Source organism: Dipodomys ordii, unplaced genomic scaffold (genome assembly GCF_000151885.1).
Source record: "Dipodomys ordii isolate 6190 unplaced genomic scaffold, Dord_2.0 Scaffold96, whole genome shotgun sequence".
NCBI lineage: Eukaryota > Metazoa > Chordata > Mammalia > Rodentia > Heteromyidae > Dipodomys > Dipodomys ordii.
Window position 1 is genome coordinate 5119651 of NW_012267312.1, and position 7960 is coordinate 5127610.

At 36.6% G+C, this 7960-nt stretch overlaps 1 pseudogene across 1 annotated transcript; it reads left to right on the forward strand.

Moving 5' to 3' along the window:
- The first annotated feature begins 6942 nt into the window (after window positions 1-6942).
- LOC105993483 lies at window positions 6943-7436 on the forward strand (annotated as a pseudogene). Its single transcript, XR_001175453.1, has one exon. The product of XR_001175453.1 is annotated as a mitochondrial import inner membrane translocase subunit TIM14 pseudogene (transcript).
- Window positions 7437-7960: the final 524 nt, after the last annotated feature.

Consider the following 7960-nt stretch of genomic DNA (forward strand, 5'->3'; position numbering starts at 1 on the left):
ATAAAAATCTTAGCATTGAGCTTAGCATTAGATATTCAAAAATGAATACCATAGCTCAACCTTAAAGCGGTTTTGGTCATTTGAAGTTATGAGAAATTCTGTGAAATTAATTGGAATTGACACCTGGAGGGTCTACTTAATAAGTGTATAAATTGAAGTGTAAGAGAATTAACAGTGATCAAACATTTGATATAAATAAATATTTTGAGTATATTATCTCATTTAATTTGGACACAAATTTTGAAGAAAAGTATAATAGGCACTTTTAACATATGAGGAAACTTAGAAAGGCTAAATAATTTGCTTAAAATTACAAATTTCATAGAGCTTGGGGTAGAGCAGAGATGTGTGTAACCTTATTGTCTGAACTCTTTCAGTTGTACACCTCTATATATACAACATAATATGTTTCCATTATTTCACTTAGGCTTTTCATACTGTGAAATAAAATCCTAATGAGAAAAAGGAAAAAAAATACCTAAGCAAACAAACAGATGAAAAAAAGTGATTTAGAGAGATGACTGACTAAAATTACATACTGAGATTGATGGAACAAAAGACTATCTTATACCATAAATTCACTCATGGCATTTTATGAACTATCTAGTGTGCTAGTATGTAAGATTGGAAAACAAATGGGCTCTGAAAGATGAAATATTAATGAAAATCAGACACTTTTACATTAGGAAGGATTATATCATCTATAATTTCATGGTAAAGGGCCATCCAACTATTTCAAATAGTTCTAGTGACAGCATATTCATATAAAATTTCTTGGTAAGAATTTTTTTCTGAGACAAGACCACCATAGTCCAGGCTAGTCTATAATTCTCAATTTGTCTACTCTACCTTCCTAAAGTTCTGGGATTTCAGATGTGAGATCCTACCTTGGCAGTAAGAAATATCTTCCTGATAATAAATAAGGATCTAATACTTGTGATATTTACTTATGGATTTTAGTTATGTCTTACTTTTGTCCCTGAAGCAATATAGAATTCATTAATTGAACAGATCTCTTTGGTCATGACCTGTGTGTGAATGATACTAAATTCTTTAACTCCCAGATCAAGAAAATAGCTAGTTTTCTGAACTTGAAATATTGTGGAGTAGTTTATGCTTTATCTGTCTTGTGAACTTGGTTACTATTAGTAGACTGAGCATCTGTTTTTAGTGTGCTAACACATATCATGTTCCTGGGCATGGACTCATTTTTTCTGTCCTGGTCCTGGGGCTCGAACTCAGGGTTTGGAAATTTTCCTTGAGCTTTTTCATTCAAGACTAATTCTCTACCACTTGAACCACAGCTCCACTTCCAGCTTTTTGGTGACTGATTGGAAATAAGATTCTCATGGACTTTCCTGCCTGGGCTGGCTTCAACCACAATCTCAGATCTGAGCCTCCTGAGTAACCAGGATTTGATTATAGACATGAGCCACCAGTGCCTGGCCTAGAACATGGAATATTTAAGGTTTTCTTTTTCTCTTTTTTAAAATCAGAGATATGACTGTTACACTGGGAGACTTCTGGGAAGCCAAGCTATTGTGACACAAGTGGGAACTCACCATTCCAGACTGGTTACATGGACTACAAGCATCGGTGCGCTGTTCTCTTTCCATGTGTGGATCCACTTATGTATAGAATTCTGTTGGAAGAATTAAGAGTACAATTAGCTCAGATTTGGTGAGAAAATTTTATCAGACTCAGCAGATATCGGAACAAACTTTAAAAGAGACAGGAAAGGTTACCCAACCAAAGTTGGGGAGGTATGGGATTAGGGTACAGGGAGAAAGAGCACTACATGTGATGACACAAAAGGATGAGAGGGCATATCATGTACATGTGATGAAACAGAGGGATGAGAGGCCATGTCATATTGGATCAAGTCCAAAAGATTCAGTATGGTATCTTGGATTCTTATTGAATTGTAGTTCATGTACAACAAGGTATATAATTTGATAAGCTTTGATTCATGTATTTACTTGAGAAACAACTAACCCAGTCAAGGTAACAGAGTTGTTTTGCTATTCTGGAACCACTTGTACCCCATCTTCCCCTCCATTTCTAGCTTGAGGACAGTAATGATCTGTGTTCTGTGTCTATAGATTACTTTGCCCTTTCTAGAGTTTTATATACAGATTTGTGCTTTCTTACTTTTTAAATGTTCTTTTTTATTGTAAAATTAGTGTACAGAGGGGTTACAATTACATGAGTAAGGTAATGAGTACATTTCCTATCCAGCATGGTTTCCTCCTTTGTTTTTCCCCTACCATCCCTTCCTTCCCCACCTACCCAACTCCCCCACCTTCCCCCCCAGGTTGTAAAATTCCTTTTCAACATAATGTCTTGTACATCTCATTGTTACAATGGGTCAATCTGTATCCTTGTTTCAGCATTTTGTTATTTCCCTTCCCCTCCCCAAATTAGAAACATGTATATACAAGACGCAGGGCACCTGCCATCAAATACAGTGAAAACAGTGGGGAAAGAACATACAAAAGAAACAAAAAAAATCATACAGTACATTTTAGATATGTTAAAAATAATAGCAAGAAAGAAAAAACAAGTTGTGTCCCTATCTTAGGGTTCATTTCACTTAATATCCTCTTTTTTTTGTATTTTTTATTGTATAAACGCGGTACAGAGGGGTTACAGTTACATGAGCAAGGTGATGAGTACATTTCCTATTGAGCATTGTTGCCTCCTCCTTTGTTTTTCCCCTACCATCCCTTCCCTCCCACCTCCATAACTACCCCCCTTCCCCCCATTTCATTTTCAACATAGTGTTTTGTACATCTCATTGTTACAATGGGTCAGCCTGTATCCTTATTTAAGCATTTTGTTTTTTCCCTTCCCCTCCCTGAATTAGAGAAATGTATATACAAGATTCAGGGCACCAGAGCTTATACAGTGGGGGAGGAACATAAAAAGAAGCAAAAAAAAAATCACATGGTATATTATAAATACATTAGAAACAATAGCAAAAAAGATATTGTGCCCCTATCTTGGGGTTCATTTTACTTAGCATCATCTGATATGGTTCTATGAACATAGCTTTTGACCTTTTCTGCTTGTCCTAGACTTATACTAGTTATTGCAAATTAGGGAAACCATGAGACCTATGTTTCTTTGGGCCTGGCTTACTTCACTTAATATAATTTTTTCCAATTAAGTCTTTAGCCCACTTATTTATCAGGCATTTGTTTCTTGGAGATTTACTGTTGGGGGATTTAGTTTCTTTTATTCAGCAAGATGATTTGGAGCTGTATTTACATTATTGTATATACCAGGAAATTACTTCCTTTTATTTATGGATTGTAATCCCTTGTGTGGATGTCCCACATTTTATTTATCCATTCACCTGTTGAATGATTGTCAGTTCGTTTGTAGTATTGGACTATTATAAATACATAAAACTCATATAAATATCTGTGTACAATCTTTGTGTGAACATATATTTTCATTTCTCTTGGGAGATACTTAGAAGTAGAATAGCTAGGTAGCATGATGAGCATCTACCTTTTAAAAAAACTGTCAAATGTTTAAAAAGTGGCTATAGGGGCTGGGAAGGTGGCTCAGTGGTAGAGTGCTTGCCTTGCATGCCTGAGTCCCTGGGTTCGATTCCTCAGCACCACATAAGCAAAAAGAAAAAAGCTGGAAGTGGCGCTGTGGCTCAAGTGGTAGAGCTCTAGCCTTGAGCTGAAGAGCTGAGGGACAGCGCCCAGGCCCAGAGTTCAGGCCCCATGACCGGACCCCCCCCAAAAAAAAATAAAAAAAATAAAAAGTGGCTATACATATTAACCTTGAGCCATGTATAAAATTTCCAGTTTTTCCAAATCCTCTTCTAACACATGGTAGTGGTAGTGGTGTTTTATTATGGAAAATCTAGATAGCATGTGCTGGTATGTGTTTATAGTTGTTTTAAATTAAAATTTACTTTGGCCGAGCACTGGTGGCTCACACCTGTAATCCTAGCTACTCAGGAGTCTGAGATCTGAGGATCACTGTTCAAAGCCAGCCCAGGCAGGAAAGTCTGTGAGACTCTTATGTCCAATTAACCGCCAGAAAACCAGAAGTGGTGTTATGGCTCAAAGTAGTAGAGTGCTAGCCTTGAGCTGAAGAGCTCAGGGACAGCACCCAAGCCCTGAGTTCAACCTCCATCACCAATTAGGGAAAAAAAATCAAATTAACTTTGGTTGTTTTTATGATTGGCACATACTGTTTGTAATTATTTGTGACATACACTGTCATGTTTTGATTGATGTATACACTGGGTGGGTAATAATCAACTCAGGGTAATGAGCATATCTATTACCTTTAATATTTTATTTCCTTCTGGCATTTATTTCAAAATCCTGGCTTCTAAATGTTTGAACATATGAACTGTGTTATTTTTTAACTATTCACCATACTGTTCCAGAGAGCACCAGAATTTGTTCTTTTTAACTGTGATATTTAAATTTTTCTTTTTTTAATCCCAAAAGATATTAGGTATCTTTTCATATAGTTGTCTCTTAAATACCTTTTCCATAAGTGTCTATTCAGTTATTTTGCCTGTTTTTTTGTTTGTTTGTTTGTTTTGGCAGCATTAGGCTTTGAACTGAGGATCTGATACTTGCTTGGCTTATTTGCTTGACTGATATTCTACTACTTGAGTCACTTCCCCTGCCCAGCTTTCTGCTGATTTTGAGCTCTTGTAGTTGTTTCTGCCTTGAGTGGCTTTGAAGTGTAGTCTTCTTGATCTCAGCCTTTTAAATTGCAATTACAGGTGTGAGAAATAAGAGCTTAGTTTCCTTTTTCCTCCTCTGGGTGTACAATTGTGAAACTGTCTCTTTTTTCTAATCCTAGGGCTTGAACTCTGGGCCTGGAGACTGTCTCTGAGCTCCTTTTACTCAAGTCTAGCTCTCTACCACAGTGCCACTTCAGATTTTCTGTGATTATTGGAGGTAAGAGTCCCACAGAGTTTTTTGCCCAGGCTAGCTTTGAACCAGGACTATCAGATTTCAGCCTCTTGAGTAGCTAGGATTACAGGCATGAGCCACTGGTGCTTTGTAAAACTTTCATTTTTTTAGCCCCTCCTTCATTTTCTCTGCTTTTCCTCCCTACCGACTCCCTTTCCCCCCAAGTTGTAAAGTTCATTTCCAACAGTATCTAGTGAATATCACTGTTACATTAGTTCTCCCTTTGTCCCACTGTTATAGTTCCCCTTCCCTTCCCCAAATCAAATAAAATTATATACAAGACAAAGGGTACCAAAACCAAAAACAGTCACCACAGGGAATAAAAGAGAGAGAAAAAAGGAAGAAAAAAAGAAATAACTGCAAACAGTACACAAAAACAAAACAAAGCCAAAATAAAACCCCCAAATCCTCTTATTTCCATACTTTGGAGTTCATTTGGATTGGCATCATTTTGTATGGTCATAGGTACATAGCTATTGAGCTGTCCTCTGCTATTGAGTGGTCTTCTGCTAGGATTGTCCTAGACATATATTAATTATTACAAATGAGGGAAACCCTAGAGCCTATGTTTGTTTGGGTCTGGATTACTTCACTTAATATGATTTTTTCCAAGTCTTTCCATTTCCTTATGAATGGGGCAATATCATTCTTTCTGATGGAAGCATAGAATTCCATTGTGTATATATACTACATTTTCTTGATCCATTCATCTACTAATTGGCATCTTGGTTGATTCCATATCTTAGCTATGGTAAATAATATTGCAGTGAACATAATAGTGCTGGTAGCTTTAGCGTGGCCTTTAGTGTGTCCTGGCCATTATGGTAAATGCCCAGGAGTCGGATTGCTGAGTTATAGAGGAGCTCTCTGTTTAGTCTTTTGAGGCCAAAAAGGAAACACTAGCTACTACACTGTTGGTGGGAATGTAAACTTGATCAACCACCCTGGAAAGCACTGTAGAGGTTCCTAGAAACTTTCATTTTTTTAAACAAAATTGTCTCCTCTCCACTGAATTGCTTTTATAAAAAATCAGTAGGTTTTAATTTGGGGTCTTTTTCTTTTCCTATCCTTTTGGAGGGTAGAAATAGTACCTGGTCTTGAACTGCAGGCCTCACATTTGCTTAGCTTACTTGTTTGGCTGGCACTCTATTACTTAAACCATACCTCCAGTCCTGCATTTTACTGTGTATTCTGGAGAAAGAGTCTTGTCAGCTTTTCTACCCAGTGGGCTTCAAACCGAGATCCTCTGGATCTTAGCCTCTTGAGAAACTAATATTAAAGGCAGGAGCCACTGGCACAAAACTTTTTTCTAGTCCTTTAGTTCTATCCAGTTGATCTCAGTGTGTACACTTTTGATTACTATATCTTTGTAATGAGACATAAAAGCAGATAGTATTTGTATTCCAACTGCTCTTTAAAGTCATTTGTCTATTGCAAGACTTGCACAGGTGGTACTTAAAGGGAATCAGAGGAGATGAAGAGTGATAGGGAAAGGCCAGGTAATATGAGATTATTTTTAGTCAGGCTACATCTTTTTTGTCCTGAAATTAGTAGCAATATACTGAGGAATTGTTTACAGAGGAATAGCATGGTTAATCAGTATCCTGGAAATCACTCTGGAGGATTAACTGTAGAATGGAGAGTCTAAACCGTTTTAACTCAACACTTCTAACAACATACCAACCAGTTTTCTAAACCTCTAGAAATCAACTGGGCTTTCTATAGAATTTCTAATGCTATATCTAGAATTAGCACAGACCCAGTAGGTCATGGGCTCAGTCTCACAAGACTATAGTCAATTCAAATGAAACTGAGGAACTGAAGTTTAACTTTTATATAACATTACTATGTTGCTAGTGATTCCTGTAGTTGATAGTGTCAAACTTAGAAGAAGGAATGGATTTAAGAAATAATAAGGAAGACCTACCCCTCTGGGCGGGGATGAGACACACTCCCAGTGGAGACAGGGGAGCCCTGCGGAGCCATGGTAGCAGTTGGGCTGACCATTGCTGTTGCAGGATTTGCAGGCTGTTATGTTTTACAAGCCACGAAGCATATGGAGCCTCAAGTAAAACAAGTTTTTCAAAGACTACCAAAATCTGCCTTCAGCCGTGACTATTACAGAGTGGATTTGAATCCAAAATGACAAAACGGGAAGCAGCATTAATACTAGGTGTAAGCCCTACTGCCAATAAAGGAAAGATAAGAGATACTCATCGAATTATGCTCTTAAATCACCCAGACAAAGGAGGATCTCCTTATGTAGCAGTCAAAATCAATGAAGCTAAAGATTTACTAGAAGGACAAGCTAAAAAAATGAAGCACATGTATGATTAATTTTAAGTTCATATAAATTTATGAGTTCCAACTTTTTTGTAATAAAATGCCTCAGATATAAAGTTTTTAAAAATGATTCAGCACAAACAAGCTAAATCAAAGTTTGGGAATATTTTATTTAGCTGGAGAACAGTAAGAAAATTAGAGTAGTTGGAGCTAATGTTAAATAATGACAGGTGTACACCACTTGAATACAGTTACTTATTTAGCAAACAAAAAAAGAAATAATAAGAACAACTGGAAAGGATTTCATTATTAAGGGAGGTTAGATTGAGTATTAGATAAAGAAAAGAAAAGTTAAATATCACACACAAATTTCTGTGTTGTAGTGAATAATTACATCATTATTACCAGTAGAGTACAAACTTAGTCAGGGTAGAGCCTTTTTTGTCTTACTCAGTGTCTAGAATGTTAGCAGGTAGTCAGTGAGTATTTGCCATAAGATGAATGGAAAAATGATCTAATGCAGGATTACTCAATACAATATAACAAAGAGGTAGTATGAGAAGAAATTCTTAATGAAAGTAGATGATGTTTGATGTTATTGACAACTTGTGTTCAGGAACTGTTCATGTATTTCTACCTGTATTGCATCATTTAATGTATACAATAGTCCTCTCTGATATATATATATGTATATTTCTCATTTTACAGGTAAAAACTGA